Source organism: Oryctolagus cuniculus, chromosome 7 (assembly GCF_051225735.1).
Source record: "Oryctolagus cuniculus isolate XC-2025 breed Fujian yellow rabbit chromosome 7, ASM5122573v1, whole genome shotgun sequence".
Taxonomy (NCBI): Eukaryota; Metazoa; Chordata; class Mammalia; order Lagomorpha; family Leporidae; genus Oryctolagus; species Oryctolagus cuniculus.
In genome coordinates, this window is record NC_142873.1 from 79,422,387 (window position 1) to 79,444,806 (window position 22,420).

A 22,420-nucleotide genomic window follows, 5' to 3' on the forward strand; every position below is an offset into this window, starting at 1 on the left:
TTTTTTTTTTTTAAAGATTTATTTATTAGAAGGGCAGAGTTACAGAGAGGCAGAGGCAAAGGCAGAGAGAAATCATTCATCTGCTGGTTCACTTCTCAAATGGCCCCAACCGTCAGAGCTGGGCCGATCCAAAGCCAGGAGCTTCTTCTGGTCCAAGCCAGAAGGGGCCCAGACACTTGGGCCATCTCCTAAGAATGTTCTTGATGAAGCAGTAAACACCTTCACGTGCAAGTCTTCTTCATATTCCGTTTGATGAGCTGGGAAGCGCACAGGTAGCACTTCTGCATTCCAGGAGTGCTGGCCATCCTGCAGAAGAGCCCTGGTGCAGTTGTGTGAACGGCACTGAGTTGGCTGTTTTTCATTGAAGACTGTTTTACTTGAAAGAACGACTGATAGACAAATGATGGTTATCCAGACTCTGGTATTTGGCAGATATTTTTTGAAAAACAACAAAGTGAGCCTGTTACTTCAAGGAAAACAACGGACAGTGTTTGTTGCCAGTGTTAAATTTTTATCTTTCAAACAGAAATTAAATTTTTTGGAAAACTTCATCCATTACCATGACTGTGACATTTTCTCAAGCGTTAAATACTTTTCTGATGAGATCAATAGAGATACTATTGACAAATATGATTTTTTTGGTATCATATAATTAAATGGGTCTTACTTGGTAGATTCACATAGCTCCATAAATCATTACTTTCCAGATGATCAATGCATGATATTGCAAAATCCTGGCACGGCTAAAAGATCCCACATTTTGAGAGTACAAGATAAAGCAATTGATTTTTAAGAGCTTTTTATTTTGAAATAATTTTAGGCTTACAGAGGGATCACAGAAATGTAGAGTTCCTTTGTACTTGTCACTCAGCTTTGCCTTACGATTACATCTTCTATAATCACACAGCAATTAACAAAGCTAAGAATGCGTCTTGAAACAGTGGTGTTAACTCAAGCATAGAATTTCTTTAGATTTTGCAAACGTGTCTGCTCGTGATCTTTTCCTCTTCCAGAATGCAACCCAGGATCTCACGTTGCCTTCAGTTGTCCTGCCCCCTAATCTCCTCCGATTTGTAACAGTTCCTTGGTCTTCAGTGACCTGGATACTTTGGAAAAGTACTGGAGAACGTTCCTCTATTTGTATTTGTCTGCTGTTCTCAGGATTACCTGGAGGTTTTGCATTGTTGGGAAGGTTAGCTCAGAGGTGATGTGCCTTCCTCAGGGTGTCAGATCGGGTTCCATTACATAGGTAGCCCTCACCACTGGCATTGTTAACCTGCAATCGCTTGGTTTGAGTGGTGTCTGCTAGCATTCTCTCTTCTAAAGTGAATTGTTTTTCACTTTGAAATTACTCAGTATTTGTGAAAAAGCAATGGATTTTAATGGCTCAGGGTATGAAAAGTTCATTAAGTGATTTAGATTCACATCACAACTAACCTTTAGAAATGACTATGTACCGAGGTTAGGTATAATATATAGTATATATACTATATATATAGTATATATACATATATACATATATATGATATATATATAGTATATAGTTAGGTATAGTATATAGAAGAAATGGCCACAAGTATATGAAAAGACTATGAAGATTTGCGACCTCCAACTGTGTAGATTGGTGTGAAGCCAGATTTCTTTATATCCTTCAACCAGAACAATGTATCGCAACAAATTGAATGCAGAAGTAGATGTGAAAACCCAGCTGTCTTTTATTAAGCCTGACATTTAAGAGATTTGCAAAAATGTAAAACAATACTGCTCTTCTCGCTAAACTTTGTTTTGTTTCAGAAAGTAGTTACTTTTTGTGAAAGATATTGTTTATGTTAACATGTAATGCGTTTATTATTCTTTTTGAACGAATTAATAAATATTTAAGGATTTCTCAGTTTTAATTTCTCTTGCAGTAAATGTTGATGGATATAATTCATATAAACAAAATTTCTTTAGAGTCCTCATTAACTTTAGAACATAAAGGGATCCAAAGTTCCAGAATTGCTGCTTTCTGGGTAATGCAGAAGAGAGCTATCTTAGTGGGGGGAGGGGTCTTCTCTTCTGGCTCAAGTCAAGATTCAAGGACGGGCTCTGCCGTGGAGGGCTGACCGGAGGAGAAGTCATGCAGTCTCTCTGAGCCTCTCTGTATCGGTTTGCTCGACTGGCAGATGAGAGGGATTGGCCTAAAGGATCTGCAGGTTTCTTTCAACCCCAACCTCTGTGATTCCAAATCACTGCCACTCAGCGATGTGGTCTTGCCAGCACGGGCAGTGTGGAGCAGTACAGGAATCTGTAGAGTGATGTTTGCCAGGTTTAAGGTGAAGAAGACTGTATCTAAGCATGTAGTGCAGTGATTCGAGGAGCTTGTTCTGACTTTTTGGGCCTTCACTATTCCCTTCAAAAATAGAAGTTTTAATTATTATGGGATCTCACTATAATGATCAAGGGAAGGATTTAATTATTAATATTTTTATCAGCTTATCTATGTCACAAATTTAAAAGTACATGCTTTTTTAGAATCTGTGATAATGCATACTGTTGAACTTATTTCATGTGGATATTTAAAATGATTTACCTAAATCATTAATGGGTTTCTAATTCACCTCTGATGTCTATATGTTTTTAAAGATTTATTTTATTTATTTATTTGAAAGTCAGATTCAGAGAGAGGGGGAGAGACAGACAGACACAGAGAGAAAGGTCTTTGCCCTGCTGGTTCACTCCCTAAATGGCTGCAATGGCTGGGGTTGGGCCAGGCTGAAGCCAGGACACAGGAGCTTTATCTGGGTCTCCCACATAGGTTCAGGGGCCTAGGTACTTGGGCCATCTCCAAGTTCTTTCCCTAGGGCTTTAGCAGGGAGCTGGAATGGAAGTGGAGCAGCTGGGACTTGAACCAGCACCTCTATGGGATGCTGGCGTTGCAGGCGGTGGCTTAGCTCACTGAGCCATAATGATGGCCCCATGGATGCCTATATTGAAGCAGACTTAGGTTGTTTCTGTGTTATATACTTATTATCTTCCTGATGTTACTTAAAAATATATATATATTTTTTTACTTGACAGAGTTTTAGACAGTGAGAGAGAGAGACAGAGAGAAAGGTCTTCCTTCCGTTGGTTCACTCCCCAAATGGCTGCCATGGCTGGTGCTGCGCCGATCCGAAGCCAGGAGCCAGGGGCTTCTTCCTGGTCTCCCATGCGGGTGCAGGGCCCAAGCACTTGGGCCATCCTCCACTGCCCTCCCGGGCCACAGCAGAGAGCTGGGCTGGAAGAGGAGCAGCTGGGACTAGAACCCGGCTCCCATATGGGATTCCGGCGCCACAGGCAGAGGATTAGCCAAGTGAGCCACAGCACTGGCCCCTTAAAATTTTTTTAAAAATTAATTACTAAGACTCTTTAGCCATTTAATATTTACAAATACAAACTTAAAAATTTTAAAAACATTTTGAAATTTATTTGAAAGGCAGAGAGACACACACAGAGAGACAGAGACAGAGATATTTCATTTCCTGCTTCATTCCCCAAATGCCTGGGACAACTGGAGCTATGTCAGGCTGAAGCTGGGAGTCAGCAACTCAATCCAGGTGTCTCATGTGGGTGGCAAGGATGCAAGCTCTTAAGCCATCACATGCCTCCCAGGGTGCTTATTAACAGGAAATTAGAATGAGAAGTGGAGCTAGGACTTGAACCCAGGCACTCCAGTAGGGGATGTGGGCATCCCAAGTGGTGTTTTGACTGCTGTACCCAACTCCACCCCACCCCACCCCACCTTTTAAAAACTGCCGGCTGGAATATATTAAGAATGCCAGACTTTGGAGTTCACATTTCCCTTTATTAGTTCAAATGTGTGTGTTGAGAGGGGAGAATTGATGGCTTAGGTTTTGAAAATGAGGAAACAGCAGAGAGGGGAGCAAGCCTGTAGCCTGTAGTATACTGTCATATTAAGTGCCAGTCTAAATCTGTTTTTATTGTTTTTAAAAATTTTTATTTATTTGAAACCCTCTCTTCCTCCCCACTTCATTTGCTGGTACACTCCCTAAATACCTGAAACAGCTGAAGCTTGGCTGAGAACAGGCCAGGCCAGGGCTGGGCCAGAGCTCAAGCCCAGGATTGGGAACTCAATCCAGATCTCTCAGGGTGGCAGCAATCTAGTTACTTGAGCCATCAGTTTCACCTCCCAAGGTCTGCATTAGCAGGAAGCTGGAGTCAGGTATTGAACTCAGGTACTCTTATGCGGTATGTGGGCATTTTAACTGCGAGACCAAGCAGCTAAAGAACCGTTCCTTAAATTCGTTTTTAAACAGGATCCCGCATTCTCGTAAAGTGGATTTTGTAATGGAAACTGCCATGGTCGAGGGCCAGCTCTGTCATAATCACCAATTTGGGCATCTCTGATATTTAGCAGAAATATAAATATCTAATGCAGTGTGTGTTTGTTATACTGTCATAGGAAAATGTTGTAACTGACTTGGAGCCAGATTCTTCCAGTGTTTAAGCTACTACTTGGAAATGAGATTTGGAAGCTGAACAAACTTGCTGAGAGCTTCTGCAATTTAGTAAATTGTAGTAAAGTAAATTTAATGTGTATTACATCTAGAAGTTTATGATGATCTTAGATCAAAAAAGTTTCATTCGTCAAATTTCAAAGGTGCCGTTAAATCGTTGCTATTTTAGGATATTCCTATGCTCCTTTGTGGAAGAAAAGTGCTCACCAGCCCCACCTAGGCAGCTTACTGGAGCAGAGCGCTTCAGAGCCCAGATTTGAAAGCCAGCTAGGGGTGAGGGTGGAGGTGTGTGTCAGATTCCAGGTCTGCCACTGAGTAGCTGTGCAACCCTTTTGCCTTAGTGTCCTCATCTGTGAAATGGAGATAATAATAGCACCCATCCCACTGGGATGTTATAGAGACCTACCGAGATACTGTGTTCAAGTGCTCAAAGCCCTGGCTGGCACTGAGTGTGTCGTGGTAACCTGCAGCCACTGGTATTTATGTGTTGTGATTGTCACTGCTCAGCTAGCATGTGGTATAGTTTAGGTTGCATATGTCTTCATGGCATCTGAGTTTTTATCTCATTTACAATGTTACCCTCCAGTAACGTTTTAGGATAAGTTACAACCGGGATGATCTTGTATTCTTTGGGCACAGCTGTGCTATGCTGGAATGTTGGCATGCGAAGAATCCTTAGAGATTACCTGATCCAACTCAGCCTGATGCACCAGGTGCCTTTCAAATATCCTGTGGCCTGAGCCCCCAGCCTGTGCTTGAATTGCAAGCATCTCTGACTTTGGAGAAATTCTCCCTCGTGTGTGTGGGGGTGGGGTGGGGGACTTCGGGTCATCTCTGCTCCCAGCCCGAATTCCTGCCAGGAGAGCTGAGTGGTGGCTGTGAAGCAAGTGGATTCAGGCCTAAGGCGGGGTGGCAAAGGTACCAGACTGTGTGTGTCCAAGCTCAGGGGGCTCAAAGGGCCTGGCCTTCCGTTGGAAGAGAGGTGAGGCTCGCATCTGTAGTTGGAGCTGCTCTGAGCTAGCTGGGGACACATTTGGCTTAGAGATTTCCCCCATGGAGCACCTAAGGGGGCTGGGAGCCAGAGAGAGGAGGCAGAGTGCCTGTGGTTTCTGGGTCCCACTCCCACTAAACACCCCTGTGTTGTTGTACCTGCCCTTTCCTGAAGGTGGTGCTCCCCTGAGTTTTAAAACCTCTGTCTCCCATGTTTGTTTATTGTCTTTTCTGCTGCACAGAATGGAAACTGTGAAAATAGAGGTGGACCTGCTTATCTTGTTCACTACCGTTCCTCTGAGGGCCACAGGAACTTGACGTGGAGTTCAGTATTCAAGTGAATTAAAGAGTGACTCTGAACTCTCAAATGTCAGTTCATTTTCAATTTAGTGCAAGAAAATAAACATTACTTTCCCTTGTGTGTTTCTGGGCCTGAATTGAAGGGGAATGTGTCAGAGAGGAAATGAGTACTCAAGAGAAGTATCTGTTATTATTTGTAACTTTCAAATACATTTCAGAAGAAAAGTATCTTTTCTCTTTTGATATGTGAGAGTTTTCCTAGGAAGGAAAGGCTTGTCATCTTATCAAAGGCAAGGAGTTTTAAATCAGCTTCAAGCTGCAGCCCAGCTGATGCAGTACAGGAGGTTAGCTTTGCTTTTGAGTGCTAATGAAACAAGCTGGCCAGGAACCTGAATTGTAAAAAAAAAAAAAAAAAAAAAAATCAAAACATTACAATGTAGAAGAATGCCGTGAAAATTCCAACATATAATGCACAAATAATCATTCCTTTTTTTCTGGAGCCTCAAAATTTTATCTTAGGTATGTTGCGAAGACTCAGTACAGAAAGTGGATCTAAGATGAAAGTGATATAAATGGGGACTTCGTAGCAGGTTGGTTAAGGGAATTTGGACCTCCTTTTTTGCTTTGGTGTTTGTGTCTTTCATATGCCAGTAGCTGTTTTCCATAGAACAAGGACATATATGTGGAGCAGAACTCAGTGGCATATTTCTCGTGATGTCTTGATGTTTGTCCAGGGAGAAATACCCTTTGGTTTCAGAACCCAGCTTGACTTACAGTCCAGGCTCACCCTGGCTGTGCAGCCTCACTTGACTTAATTATTTGATGCAAAGATTTTGTGAATCTGAGTTACATAATATTGCTCCATCACAGGTTTTTCATCTATAAAATGGGTACAATAATAGTATCTGTCAGCATTGCTGAGAGGAATAAACACATTTGTTGTATGTAAAGTACTTACTGAGACATAGTAAACTGTCCATAGAGAGTCCTGTTATTACTGTCAAATAGCAGTTGTCAATGTACTACAGTGGAAAATAGATGAAAACTTTGCATGTTATAATATTTCTGTACAGGGGGTAGGTGTTTGGTGCAGCAGTTAGGCAGCCTACATCTCAGATTGGAGAGCCTGGGTTCAAATCCCAGCTCTGGTTCCGATTCTGACTTCCTGCTAACGTTCACCTGGGAGATAGGAGTGATGGCTCAAGTGCTTGACTCCTTGCCATCCCCATGGCAAACCTGGATGGAGTTCTAGGCTCCTGGTTTTGGGACTGACCCAGTCCTGGATGTTGGTGAACCAGCGGATGGGAGATTGATTTCTTTTTCTTTTTCTTTTCTTTTTCTTTTTTTTTTTTTGAGATTGATTTCTCTGTCTCTCTTTGTCTGTCTCTCTGCCTTTCAAATCAAACAAACAAATACATAAAAAAGAAAAGTTGCTATGCAGGTTCAAAGGAATATTGTTTCTTGTCACTGCTTCCCAAAAGTGATCTTGGTATTTGCAAAGTTCTGTCCCACTCAGGATTACCTGCAGTGCTTCTATGAACTCTTCCCTATGGGGTTAATGTCTAGGGAATCCACTGATCATGAGGTAGGAATGCTCTGAGGAAAAGGAGTTTAAGTACTGACAAGAAAATGAAATAGCTTAGATTTAAAAAAAAAAGATTTATATATTTATTTGAAAGGTAGAGTTACAGAGAAGCAGAGGCAGAGAGAGTGAGAAAGGTCCTCCATTTGCTGGTTCACTCCCCGAGTGGCTGCAACAGCCAGAGCTGTGCCAATCTGAAAGCAGGAGCTAGGAGCTTCCTCTAGGTTTTCCACACGGGAGCAGGGATCCAAGGACTTGGGCCATCTTCTGCTGCTTTCCCAGGCCATAGCAGAGAGCCAGATTGGAAGTGGAGCAGCTGGGACTCGAACTGGCGCTTATATGGGATGCTGGCACTGCAGGAGGCAGCTTCATCCGCTACGTCACAGCGCTGGCCCCTAGAATTTCCTAAGCTATACTTTCATCTGGAACTTTAATTTTGTTGCATTTCTAAGCAAAGGGATATTTGGTTCACAGGATTCATGGAAAATGTGGAAAAAGTAGATAATTCAGGAAGAAAAATTATAATTTTGAGGAATAATTTTTTAAATAAGTGTGTGCATTAATCAGATTCCATTATGATGCCTCATTACTTCATCTCTGCAGAGACTGGCACAGAAGTTTGAGCATGTTGTTCTCCCACTGCTTAAAATATATTGGCCATTATATTTAACAAGACTTACGTTTTTTAAAAAATAGGCGTAATTAATTGTGAAGCATTTTGATGTTCAGCAGGCAAAGGAAACACATTACTTTGTGTAAACAGAGGTTAATATGGAGTCTTTGAAGTCTTAAGTTATTGAACTATTTGCCTAAGGACAAACTTCTTCACTGTTTAGGTTTCTTCTGACTAGTAATAAAATACAGTGGTGGGAATAACTCATTTGTGCATGTAGAGCAATTGATTCCTGCTTGCAACGCATGCCCCACCCAAATATTCAGTTATCCTTTGCGTTACACTGACGAATGTGGGGCCATTCTCCTCTCATTTTGGTGGTCTAATTGAGTCATGAGCTATAATGAAGGAGGCACGTGTTTCTGAGTACAGTGAGCCCTAACTTTATTGAGAGTTTAAATGATCACTTGATCTGGAATTGGTGCTGGGGCCACAGAATGTGTAGTCTTCCCATGGTGTTTGCATGTCTGCAGCTTCCTTGGGCCCCAGCCAAGGTGATCTGCCTTATAGAGTAGCCTCTTTCTCTCTCTCTCTATTTGTTTGAGAGGTGGGGAGAGAGAGAGAATTTCCCCTATCCATTGATTCACTCCATTTGGGACTGGTCTGAAGCTAGGAGCCAGGAACACAAACCAGGTGTCTCCCTTGGGTGGGAGAAGCCCCATCACTTGAGCCATCACCTGCTGCCTCCTGGAGTCTGCGTTAGCAGGCAGCTGGTGTCAGGAGCCAGCACTCTGATATGGGATGTAGATTTCTTCATTGCTTGACTCACGGCCCACTCTGAGTAGTCTCACTTGGGGAGTTCTGCTTGTCTGAGAGCATTTGCCTTGAGGACAGAAGCTGCACTTTCTGAGTAGAAGACCAGCTTTCGTAGCACATGGACAGCCCCAAGGCATGTGTTTCCAGATAGAGGATGTACCTTGCACCTGCTTGGCTCACAGTACCGGTCTAGCAGATCTTTTTTTTTTTTTTTTTTTTTTTTTTTTTTTTTGACAGGCAGACTGGACAGTGAGAGAGAGAGACAGAGAGAAAGATCTTCCTTTGCCGTTGGTTCACCCTCCAATGGCTGCCGCGGTCGGTGCACTGCGTCTAGCAGATCTTGCAGCCTCTGGGTATGGTTGCCCTGGGAAAGTAGAAACGCAAGAGGTTTTTTTTTTTTTTTTTTTTTTTTTTTGACAGGCAGATTTAGACAGTGAGAGAGACACACACACACACACACACAGATAGGTCTTCCTTTCTGTTGGTTCACCCCCCAAATGGCCGCTGCGGCCGCTGTGCTGTGCCGATCCGAAGCCAGGAGCCAGGTGCTTCCTCCTGGTCTCCCATGCGGGTGCAGAGCCCAAGGACTTGGGCCATCCTCCACTGCCTTCCCGGGCCACAGCAGAGAGCTGGACTGGAAGAGGAGCAACTGGGACAGAATCTGCCGCCCCGACCAGGACTAGAACCTGGGGTGCTGGCGCCGCAGCAGAGGATTAGCCAAGTGAGCCGCGGCGCCGGCCACAAGAGTTTTTCCTAACCTGAGAAGACCTTTGTGACTCCTGCCCATGAGTTTTTACCTGTGTGTGCAAAGTGGAAGCAGGAGAACAGTGTCCCAGAAAGCACCCAGTGAGCATGTTTAATGTGTTAGTGTCACCAGCCCAACTCCGCATTCATTTTCCCAACGTCCTCCCCTTTGCACTGAGCTCTGGCCCTGTGCTTCTCACTACTCTGGGGATTGTTGAAGCCCCAGGAAGAAGCAGCCCCCACTTAGGCCTTTCACTCTTCCTGGGGGTAGAGGGAGGCTGGGAACCACCTGAGATCAGTTGATATTTAGCACTTGCTTGGCAGTTCTTCTCCACTGGCTGGCCCACTGTTCACAGCTGCGTAGGGAACAGAGTGTAGAACCGAAGGAAAGCTCTGGATGACCTCTGTTATTTAGCAGCTGCACATAGCACCAGTCACTGTGGCAACGGGGCTCTGTTTATGAAAATGAGTGAGGACCTCAAGTCTGGGGCATCCACACCATGGACAGAGCTCCCCCTGGAAAGAGACTGCCTGCCAGATTGCCAGGGCTCAACCAAAACAAAGACATACCAAACAAAGTGGCCGGGAAGTGTGCTGCCCTTGGGGGCACACTCTAGTGTGTGTCCTCTGTCACCAGACAGAACCTTCCCCGGGCGAGCTTGTTTTGGTTATGGCAGGGAAGGAGGCAGAGGCCCCGGTGCTGGGATGGGCCGTTTTCACAGCAAGCCTTGCGTGGCCCAGGCCTGGCATCTAGCTGTGGGTTTAGATGGAATCAGTGTTTAGTACCAAGGATCTTTTTGTAAACCTTATTTTAGGGTCTGTCTTTATGTGGACTGTAAAAGCTAAATTTGGGTCTGCACCTCTGGAGTGGACCCTTGTCTGAGACATCTGAGATTGGGGTTTGTCCTCTTTGAGTGATGAAGGCCTTTTGTGAGCAAAGCACAGTTGGTGCTTTTGGGAAGTGGTGAGCCATGGACATCTTTGAAGCCCAGCACTTCCTTTCAGGGGCCTGCTGTGTTCTGGGAGAACATTCTAGCATATCTAGGTTTTTAGGACTCTGTGGCTGGAGTCTTGCAGCACATGTGCCCTTCGGCCTCACTCAGATGCACCCTTGGGCACTTGCCTTTTGCAGAGTCAGAGCCAGTGCCCGGGCTTCTCATGTCATCCCAGGGCTCCCTCCACGCACCAGACTGCCTCACCGCAGATCTGCTTGGCCGGTGGCCCAGGAGGCCCTGTGGAGGAGGAAGAGCTGGGGAGGTCAAGAGGCCCTGACCATTTGCCAAAAGAACAGATGCCCAGGAACATGAGCCAGGGGAAGAGGAACTCCTTGACGTAGGTGCTAGTCTGCCTTGGCTGTTAAAGTTTGGAACCATTCACTGCTTTGAGGAGGCCTAGAAGTCCCTCACCTGCCCTTCCTGATCTGAGTGGGCGTCAAGAAGTTGGGGGAGAAATGGGCAGAGGGATGGGGTGGGGTGGGATGCTGTGGGTTATGACCATAGTGATGGCTACGTAGGCTTAAACCTGAATCCTTTTCTAGAAGATTTCAGATCTTCTCCTGGCGGGGCAGCCCTCTAACTTAAGCAGTGTGCCTAGGGACTTGGCCAGCTGCCATCCCTTGTGCAGCGGAGCCATCCAGTGGGGGAGGGGAGTGAAGCTAAGCTCATTTGCTTCTCTGTCCACTACTTAAGGCCAGCGCACTGTTTGCTCATGCTGATTCCGATGAACTCTCCTGTTGATTAACCGGACAAGATCAGCGTTAGTTTTCCTGTAACTAAGGAGTGAAGTTAACGTATAACCACACAAGAATTTCCATACTTTTTTTTTTGGTGTCGAACATTAAATACTGGGCTGTGAATTTGAGGTTTCCTCTCTGTCTTGGCTGGGGTACTTGTGTGCAATGTAAGTTTGCTCTTGGACACTGTTGACAGGAAGAGGTGTCAAATGGTTAGATTTGAGGGTTCATTGTGGGCTTGAATATTAGTATAGGTGAAGCCAGTGCTTCGCTCTGAGTAACTGTAGGTAGCGAAAGAAGTCAGCATCCCCAGGTCCCTTCCATGGCTGTCGTGGCACTCATGGTCTCTTGTGGAGGGTTAGGAAGAGGACTGTTGGCGTGTGTCCTGCCCGATGCCGTCAGGCTTCACAAAGCAGACCTCAGGGTGATCTCCAGAGTCAGTGTCCAGTAGGAGGTGAAGACGTTAACCAAAATGCAATTCTGGCCAGTGTGCCGATAAATGTGCTTCTCTGGCATCTCTTCTCAGTGAAGTCAATAGCAAGCCAGCTGGGAGTCATGCCTGCCCTGGCCGTCCCCACCTTGCATACTGGATGGGGATTGGAGGAACTGAGTAGATTGATTCATGCAGTGAGCAGAGAGTGACAGCAGCCCTACCCAAACCAGTTGGATGACATGCATTGTTATGACCAAGTGGACCTGGTTAGCAAGTCGAGGCTTTGTTCTGCTGTCCAGCCTTCAGATATTTTTTCCTAATTTCCTGAGGTCATGCAGTAAGCATTTGTCAAGTGCCTACTGTGTACCAGGGCTTGTTATTGTAACTGCTGAATTAGTCAATTACTGCATGTAGCTTGAGTACAAAGAAGCCTTAAGAAGGGGAGGGGCCAATTGGAGTCATTTGTATCTCTTCTTGCTCCTGCTTCCCTGTCTTCACTCTGGGGAAAGGAAGGAGCAGTCAGCTTAAATAAGTAGTTTTAGAAAAGTTTTGGAGCAGGAAATTGAAACTGTTGAGAAATGGGAGACTTGAGGATTATTGTTGGGTTTTTTCTTAATTCCTCCCAGCAGGGACTCTGTCCTAATCACCCCTGATAATGGTCCCTTTTTATGTTTAACTTTCTTGTCAGTAAGTCAGTGACACACGCTGAGAATAGAAACCAGTACCATTCCATGTTGTAACTGCCAGCCTCTGTATGCCCCATGGTTCTGTAGCTGTGATTGTTGCTATGTTGCCTAATGCCAAATATTAGCCAGATGCTGGCACTTTGTATCATACGTGTGGGGCCTCACCCCAAGGAGCTTACTGTGCTTCTCCACGTTGGCACCACGGGAAATGGTGGAGGGAAAGGGACAGGAACTTTTCTTGGTACAGTGTGTTCTTTGTTTAAATCAATAAATGAAATTGTGCGCATTTGTTTTAATAGGGAGGGCCTTTATTTGGGCCAAATTTTTGTTAAATTATTGTCGAAAAATATTTAGAGTTAGTGAACAGATGTATAATGAAAACAAAGTAATAACTCTGTCCATTGTCTTTCTGCTTTTTCAGGACTTGTGGCTTGTGATGGTTGACTAAGTGCTAGGCTCTGAACGGAAGAAATGAAGCAGAGGTGTAGCTCCCAGTCCCTGTTTTGTAGGTGCTTCCTGACACAAAGGGAACAGAAAATAGCAGGGGGCATGGTCTTAACTAGTGGTGGACAGGAAAGAATTGCAACCTGACTGATTTCCTCCAATACTTAGGTTGTCTTGTCTCTGCTTTACCAACCGTAGGCTCATCTTCAACTGAAGACAAATCTGATGGTGGTAGGGATGGCTGTCGGTAGCTCTCAGGGCCATGAGTTTGTACACGGAGGAAGCACACATTGGCTTCAGTTTTCTTAAGAGTGAGAGAGCTTCTTCCTCCGAACTCTGAGCATGCCTCCTTTTACATTCAGTGGCTGAAGAGTAATGGAGTTACAATAATGGGTTTAGGCTGATCAGCTGGAGATTCTATGGCAACGCCTACCAAAGGGGCCTCCTACCAAAAATAAATGTGAGCGACATTCACAATGGAATAAATGCACATCTTGTAGGACCGTGATGTAGGGATAAGAGGTCAAGGACAAAGTAATGGGCAGGAGGTCCTGGCCCTTGTTTGTGTTCCTTCAGTTACTGGGCACAAGTTTATGGGGCCCTCTAATGTGCTCTCCCCATTCATAAAGTAGAGCCTCTTAAGGCCCAGGAACTCCGTCTTACTCAGTACTGATAGGCACTGTACTGGACACATAGTAGGGAACTAATATGAGTCTGAGTAAATTGAATGAAGAGGGTTGTTTCATATTTCTTCATGTTTAGCTTTTATCAAACATTGCTTAAAACATGTGGAGTGTTGTTATCCTTATCCATTAAATATGTTCGCATAGCTTTATTGAGATATAACTTCCACGCCATACTATTCATGCATGTAAAGTGCTCGATAGTTTTTAGTGTGTTTGCAGAGTTGTGTGGTCACCACCACAACCAATTCTAGAACATTTCCACCATCCCCAAAGAAACTCTCTATTAGCAGTCACGCCCATCTTCTCTTCCCTTAGCCCCCTGGCAACCATTAATCTGATTTCCACTTCAGTGTTCCTGTTCTGGACATCCCATCTAAATGGAACCATATCATATGTGGCCTTTAGTGTCTGGCTTCTTTCGCTTAGCCTGTTTCCATGCTACTTAACAGTAGCATGCCACTCTTGTAGCATGTTTTTAGTACTTCATTACTTTTGATGGATGGCCGAATAATATTCCATTATATGGCTACCACCACATCTTACTAATCTGTTACTGGTTGATGGGCATTTGAATTGTTTTTTAGACTTTTTAGGCATAAGGTTGCTGTGAGCATTCATTTACAAGTTTTTATATAGGTATGTGTTTTTATTGTTTCAGATATATGTACAAGGAAATGACACAAAGTTCATGGAAAAATGGAATTAAAATATAAATTAATTTTGGTGAAAAAATTTCCAGGAAACATTTTGATAAGTTTTGGTGAATGTGTATGCTCATGTAACCACCACTGTAATCAAGAGTAGATCATTTTTCCATCATTCACCCTGCCTCCCAAGTTCTATCATGTACCTGTGTGGTCAGTTTCTCCCATCCTAGGCAATTACTGATCTATTTTTTCTGTCATTATGGGTTAGTTCTGCCTGTTCTGGAATTTTAAAAAAAGATTTTTATTTATTTTATTTGGAAGGTAGTGTTTGAGGGAGAGAGAGAGGGAGGAAAGGTAGGAGGGAGGGGGAGAAGGAGAGAGAGAAAGAGATCTTTCATCTCTTGGTTACTCCCCAAATGGCTGCAAGAGCTAGGCTGAAGCCAGGAGCCTAGGACTTCATTCGGATCCCCCTACCTGGGTGACAGGGGCCCAGACACTTGGACCATATTCCGCTGCCTTCACAGGCGCATTGGCAGGTAGCTGGATCAGAAGCAGAGCAGCCAGAGCTTGAATCGGTGGTCATATGGGATGCTCACATTGCTGGTGGTGGCTTAACCTGCTGTGCCACAATGCCAAACTCTGTTCTGGAATTTGTGGCTGCCTGCTTTTTTCTCAGCGGGAATGAACAGCCAGTTTGCTGCATGCATCAGTAATTTGTTCCTTTTCAGTGTTGAGTATATTCCATTATATACCTCAATTTGTTTATTAACCTGTTGATATATGTTTGGGTTGTTTATGTTGGCTGTTATGCTGTTAAGTGATTGTGAACATTTGCACACATGTCTTTTTGTGAACACATGGCCTCAGTTTTCTTGTGGAAATACCTAGGAGTATAATTGCTGTTTGTATTGTAAGTGTATCATTAACATTGTAACAAACTACCACCAGTTCTCCAAAGTAGATGTGCCTATATTGATTTTAATATAGATTTTTCCTTTCCTATCCTTTTTACGTGGGTAACTTATGCTAATTATTTTTAAGTTATTTATTTTTTAGAGTGGCAGAGAGAGAGGGAGACACACACATGCATATACAGTGAGGAAGGGAGGAAGGGGCGGGGAGAGGGAGAGATATCTTCTATCTTCTAGTTTTCTCCCTAAACGCCTACAGAGCTGGGGCTGGGCCAGTCCAAGGCCAGGAGCCTGGAACTCCAACTGGGTCTCCATGTGGGTGGCAGAGACCCACGTACTTGAGCTATCATCTGCTGCTTCCTGGGTGCATTTGCAGGAAGCTGAAGCAGAAGCTGAGGTGGAAATCCATCCCAGGTGGTCCATGTGGGATGCAGATGTCCTAAGTGGTGATTAACTCCACTGCAGCATGGTGTCTACCCCATCCTAATTCTTAAGAATCGCCGCAGATACCACTTGGCCTGCTAAGCCTTTTTTTGGCCCTTCTCATCATCCCATTCCTTAAGGTGGATTAAGGAGGCTCTTCCTCTTTGCCCCATAGCACCTTGGATGCTCATTTTTTCCCACTAGACTCTGGGCTCTTTAAAGATGTAGAATGTGCTATTATTTCTGTATCCCAGGACTTTGCATGTACTTATCATCTGGGAGGCACCCAAAAGATGCTTGCGAGTGGATGAGTAAGTTGAACATTATATCGGCATCACAAGGGGCCTGTAAGAGAGAGAAAATAAGCACATAAAGAACTGTACTGGAATGCAGAAATTGGTGGAGTTGAACACCAAAGCCCAGGTAAGTTCAAAGAGAAAGATGCTTTTTGTTGGGAGGATCTGGGAAGGCTAATAAGGGAGATGGTATTTCAGCGGAGCCCCAAAAGTAGATTCAGACAAGCAGAGATATTAGTTCTACAGGGGTTTGACTTGCTCTTCTGCCCTAAAAAAAGAGGAGGCTGGAACATGAAGGCTGTGTTTGCAAAGTCACACTAAGTTGCCTTAATTTTGCTATTCTTAGCCTATAGCAGACACTAAGGAAAATTGAAAATGTTTTCTTTCTGCCAGTAGGAGGATGCGAATGTGTCTGTTGATAGGCTCACAGTCACACAAGTCACAGCATTGCGAGGCCTTGAGGGGAGTTGTCTGGGCTCTGGTTCTGCCACCTGGCTGCGCTGTTCAGCATGTGCCACTTCACTTTCTCCCATAGCACCTGTTTGTTGAATATTACAGCCAGAGCTTTCAAAAGATGGGCCCTTATTTTTACAGATGACCTCAAAACTCAGAGAATTGCCTGATTAATAATAGTAACGGTGAAAGCTGCCATTTGTTGTGCACTCGTGTGTGTCATATGTTTGCCTCTATTATCTAATCCCTGTGAAGGGTGACTATTTCCATCTTGCAAATGATGGAGCTGAGGCAAAGTCTTGGATGGTACAAGCAGAGCCAGGATTCAAAGCCAGGTGTTTTTGCTACAGGGTCCTGCTGAGCCCAGGCAAAACTCCAGGTCTACAGGGTTGCTGACCACAGAGAAGAGGAAATTGGACCAAAGTCCTCAAGCCAATGGGAAGGTGTTACTCAAATAAAGGAGACCAGAATTTGCTGCCTCCCAGAGACACCTGGGACTGTTGCCATTTGGGGCCCCCTAAGATGCTGTCCTGCAGTAGTGCCCCAAGAGCAGAGACTGCTCAGCCCGCATTGGCTGTGGTCACAGTTAGTTGTGTGATAAAGTAAGGCATGTATTTTTAGTTTTTAATTATACAGATAATAACTCGAATACTTTTGCAAAGTTACAAGTTAAATGACCCATAACAGCAAATCAGAGTCCCTTTTGGCTGCCAGCTGCTCCTCAGCCTCGCCCCCCAACCTTTGCTAAGAACTAGTTATGGTTTGGATTATCCATTCAGTCCATTCTCTATAACTTAGATACATCCAACTGCAAATGTACCCTGGGTGTTAGAGGGTTAACGAATTGTATCATTCGCTACACATTCTTCTGCAATGAAAAAGCCTTAATATATCGTTAAGATATTTAACAAATAACACTCCTTTAAATGTAGATATGTACTTCATGATACAGATGTGCAATGATTGATGAGCTTTTAGGTGATTTCCAGTATTTCTCTATTGTAAACACTATGGCAGTTAACACCTAGGCTTGTAATACTGTAATGGCTTTGCAGTTAGGTTGTAAAGTTCTGGTGTGATACAGTTGGTACATTTATAATTATACCAATTACAATATGATATAATTACAATTGTGGTGTAATACCTTTATGCAGAGGTTAGACAGTTAAGTTTCTAGCCAAACCTGACTGAGAAGATTGTAAAAGACTTGAAAATGTTCCTCCTGGCCCTCTATTATGATTGCTGAATAGGTAGAAGGCTGGTAAGCATTTACATGTGCCAGATGGTTTCTTATGGATTCTTTCCTTTACATCTTGTAAAAATCTCATGAAAATGTCCTACTATTCACCACTTTTTAAAATATATATATATGTATATTTATTTATTCAAAAGGCACAGTGACAGAGAGAGAAGGAGAGACAGAGATCTTCCATCCACTGGTTTAGTCCCCATATACCCACAGCAGCCGGTGCTGGGCTAAGCCAACCCCAGGAGCCTAGAACTCCATCCGGGTCTCCCTCAGGGGTGCTAGGGACCTAAGTACTTGAGTCATAATCTGCTTTCTTCCCAGGCACATTAGTAGCAAGATGGATTGGATTGGGGCTCAGACTGGCCCTCTGATAGGGGAAGTAGCTTAACCTGCTGCACCACAACACCAGCCTGTACCAATCACCATTTATCTGAAACTAACTCAGAAAGATTGTGATTTGCATAAACAGACACAGCTTTTACGAAACCAAGTCAAGACTTGAACTCTTATCTTCTGACGATCAATTTAGTGTTTCGTAACCCACTGTCCTGAAGATGGTACATCCATCCCCTTGAGAACTTAGAGGCATAAGTGATAACAAGTGAAATGTATTTGAAATAACAGAACCATAGTTTGGGCAGAGAGAGGATGAGGGGCATCCCCTGGACTTTGGCGGGGTGGTGGTGCAGGCAGTGACCTGTCAGGCTTGGCAGCGTGGCGCATGCCTTCAGGTGGCCGTGGTGGTGGCCATGCCCAGAGACCTTGGGGGCTGACAGCACGTCCTGCTATTGTATGGAATTAGTGTCTTGCTAAGAAATAAATCACCACCAGGAAAAGCTGTATGTTTAGATGCTGCCAGCTCCTGGAGGCCCTCTCCCAACAGGAGATTGGCTCTCAGGGGAAGAATTGTCTCAGCTTCCTTTGAATTTTTGTTGCTATTTGGGTCAGAGGGTTGTTTTCAGCCTGAGGGATGGCTTCTCTCTTAGAGAAATGGTCTCTCTACCAGGGACCCTGGGGTGGGAGGATGGGCAGGATGAAGGTTGCTTCCGAGCTCTTCCTCTTGTCTATGTTTGTGGGTCCCTTGCTGTAGGTGTGAGCAGCCTTTTGGAATCACTGTGGCAAAATGACCTGTGTCTGTGAATTGCAGGAGGAGTCTTTTGATGGTGAAATAATCTCAAGTTGAAAAATAAGTTACCAGAGGTGGCCTTTTGGGACAGCAAAGATGCTGCTTGGGATACCTGCATCACATATCAGAATGCTTCGGTTTGAGTCCTAGCTCTACTTCTATTTTTTTAAATTTTTTAAATTTATTTTTGATTATTTTAAAGATTAATTTATTTATTTGAAAGTCAGAGTTACACACAGAGAGAGAAGGAGAGGCAGAGAGAGAGAGAGAGAGAGAGAGAGAGAGGTCTTCCATCTGCTGGTTCACTCCCCAATTGTCTGCAACTGCTGGAGATGTGCTGATCCGAAGCCAGGAGCCAGGAGCCTCCTCCGGGCCTTCCCATGTGGGTGCAGGAGCCCAAGGATTTGGGCCACCTTCTACTGCTCTCCCAGGCTGTAGCAGAGAGCTGGATCAGAAGTAGAACAGCTGGGACTCAATCTGGTGCCCATATGGGATGCTGGCACTGCAGGTGGTGGCTTTACCTGCTACACCACAGCCTCCTAGCTTCACTCTTGATCCTGGCCTCCAACTGATGCATACCCTGGGGGGCAGCAGGTGAAGGCCCATGTAGTTTGGTCTCTGCTACCCTCTGTGAGAGACCCAGATTGAATTCTAGGCACCTGGCTTAGGCCTGGGTCAACCCCCAGCTATTATGGGCATTAGGGACACGAATCTGTGGATAAGGGGCTCTGTCTCTCTCAAGTAAATCAATAGAAAATAAAAAGAAGTCATCAAGTCTGTTTGAGGAAGAGATAAGAAAATCTGGAAGGAAAAAAGTAACAAATCACCACTACCACCACTAAACAAAACCAAACCCCCAAACGCTTAATAGAGTAAATGATCTTCTAATGAATGCGTCAGCCTTTTTAGCACATGTGTGCTCAGGTGTGTGTGTGTGTGGTGATGCAGTGTATAGGTCAGAGTCAAAGGCACAGATGCAGTCAGGGCTCACAGTAGCCGCCTACCTCCCACAGACATGGAGGCCCCCTTGCAATAGGTAATGACGGCTCCTGCTACCCGCTGGATCCCGTTTCATGCCTTTTCCCCAAGCACGTATTTTGATGACGTTCCTAAAGATGCAGGCTGTGACAAGCCTCATATAGAGCCCCAGGGAGCTCCCGCAGTGGCATCACACCTCTCTGAGTAGTAGTGGGTGCAGGGTGATGCTTGGGTGCATGGGGGACTGAGACAAAGGTCCGCTGGGAATAGCCCACACACTGGTTTCCAGCCGCAACTGTGCTGGAATGAAAACAGAAAACAAGGAGGCATGTGCAGAGTCAGCTTTCCCCCACAGCTCCGCTCTGCTTCCTGCTGCACCGTAAGGTCCTCGAGAAAGAAAGAAAGAAAAAAGAAAAAAAGCCAGGGTGAGGGGGGAAATGATCTGGTTTGATAGTAAAGAGTGAAAACAGGACAGGCCTGCAAGTTGCTGCTGGTTGTATAACCCTGCGTGCTTAAAAACATAGCAGCGAGGGCGATGGGAGCATGCGACATCATAGCCGAGTTCCTGCTGAGAGATGGCACTGCTGCTGGTGTGGTTGTGAGGACGTGTGTGTATGTGTGCGCCCAAGCACAGAGCACACACATCGCTGCACATGTGCGTGCGTGCGTGCACACACACACACAAGCAGACACACACCCTGCCATGGACTTGCTCTGGGCAGGGTGGTGCGAGCTGTGTTGCTGTGGTCATCATAACTTGAGGTTTTATTTCTGCTTCTGCGGCTCCCTGTGGAACCTTGAAAATACCATGCTATTCATGAATCAAATCATTCTGTTCAGCAAATATTTATTGAGTGCTTGTGCCATGCAGGGCCTGATGATCGGAGCTGCAGGGCATTGGTGAGGGAGCGCATCCCCTTTTATGCACAGGGATTGTTAAGACCATGGTTCTGCTTGGCAGCCCTCACCCTGGTGTGTGTCCAGCAGGAATTCCGGGGGAAGGGCAGGGTGATTTCTCCCAGAGAGAGACTTCGTAAAGGCCCTGGAGACCTCTTGGCTAGGTGTTGCTGGGTTTAGTGCGTTGTTAACGGGGCTCCTTGAGAGAGCAGGTGTGCACGGTCAGGCAGGGCGGTCGTGTTTGTATTGCGAGGTGACTAACAAGCTGAACTGTTGCCTTCTGTTCTCTCAGCCTCGGTTTCCCCATCTGCAGAAAAACCAGCTGGGATCCTTTAGGAGTGCCAAAAAGGGAAGAGGGTGTTTTGTAACAGAGGCCTGCAAGCTGCCGCTGGTTGTATTGCTGCATGCTTAAAAACAGGGATGTAGCTCCTTTATAAAAAGTAGGCCTCAAAAAGCTTTGTCTTTCTTTTGGTTTTCCTTCTTATTTTCCCTTTTCAGCATGATTACCATGAGGAAACTATTTCCTGCAGGAAGGATTTGTGGACGCTCGTTTGGTAGAATGGAAAAGAAAAAGGTAATATGTCAAGCTGTGTTTCACTAGCAGTGCAGGAATCCAAATGTATAAATACAGATTTACAGCTTTATTAGGGACGGTATTATTTTCTTTTTTTTTTTTAATTTTTTTTTTGACAGGCAGAGTGGACAGTGAGAGAGGTAGAGACAGAGAGAAAGGTCTTCCTTTGCCGTTGGTTCACCCTCCAATGGCCGCTGTGGTTGGCGTACTGTGCTGATCTGAAGCCAGGAGCCAGGTACTTTTCCTGGTCTCCCATGTGGGTGCAGGGCCCAAGCACTTGGGCCATCCTCCACTGCCTTCCCGGGCCACAGCAGAGAGCTGGACAGGAAGAGGAGCAACCAGGACAGAATCCGGCACCCCGACCAGGACTAGAACCCGGTGTGCCGGATCCGCAGGTGGAGGATTAGCCTATTGAGCCGCAGCGCCGGCCGGCCAGGACAGTATTATTTTCAATATCTGTATAGGCATCTGTGAAAGAAAACAGCCAAGGCAGAGGGAGATGTGAATTCAAGCATATTTGCAGCCTTCCATTATCAGGAGTATCCTTCAAAAAGTGCTGATTAAACTTGGAGGCCTGGCCCAGGGTTTGGTTTCCGTGTCTCGTGGTGGACCAAGTCAAGGCTGAGCTGGAGTCCTTGTTCCAGAAAGCACAGACTTCCTTTCTGGTTGGAAATAATCCACATTTTGTTTGACCTTCAGAATCCTCATGGCCTTACTGGAATACGTGGGCCAACATTTATCCTGGCAGTGCCAAGGCCTTTTCAGATTGGTGTCCACAGGGATTGCTTTTCGAGCCTTTAGAGCAGCGGCAGGAAGGTGGCTATCGTGACTGAGAGAGAGATTTGCATCCTTTCCGGCTTCAAATCAAGGGAGTGATTGAAGACAGTATTTGCAACCAAACAAACAAACAAACAAGCGCATGCTTCTCAAAGTTCCTATTTGAACCTTTGAGAACTTTGCCAAGGCCACAGTGTTCTTTTGCAGCTGACCTTGTTTTGAAGAGGGTATTACTGTGCTAATATCTGTAATCTTTCTCTGAAGATTGGCACATGTGGACCTTGGAAAACACAGCTCCCATGCTTTTTGGACAATATGTTCTTTCTGAATTCTTGTGAAAATATTATGAGATGGCTAGGGATGTCCATTAACGTGAACTAGAGTTAGGCCTTGTGGTGGTTTTGGCTTTTTTGTTTTTGTTTTTGGACCAAACTGGGGGTGAGTCCAAAACCCAAGGAAGAGTTAAAGGTTATTCTTACTTTAAAATATATGTGCACCTAGAGACCAGATACTGAGTTCTTGAATTCTTAGCTAAGCCAATAATTCTCTTTAGGCCCACAGTTT

General features: G+C 44.9%; 1 protein-coding gene across 7 annotated transcripts in view; it reads left to right on the forward strand.

The window, feature by feature from the left end:
* The window catches only part of TGFBR3 (transforming growth factor beta receptor 3), a 216,895-nt gene that overhangs the window by 47,028 nt on the left and 147,447 nt on the right, over window positions 1-22,420 (forward strand). Inside the window, exon 1 of one of the 7 annotated variants that reach the window (XM_089300378.1) lies at window positions 4,080-4,204. The exons of 4 other annotated variants lie outside the window; for them this stretch is intronic. The gene's annotated coding sequence lies outside the window, so the exon portion shown is untranslated. Of the gene's footprint in view, window positions 1-4,079; window positions 4,205-19,555; window positions 19,667-21,056; window positions 21,080-22,420 lie in introns of those variants that run through there. 2 more of the 7 variants (XM_089300377.1, XM_089300379.1) reach the window with 2 other exon arrangements.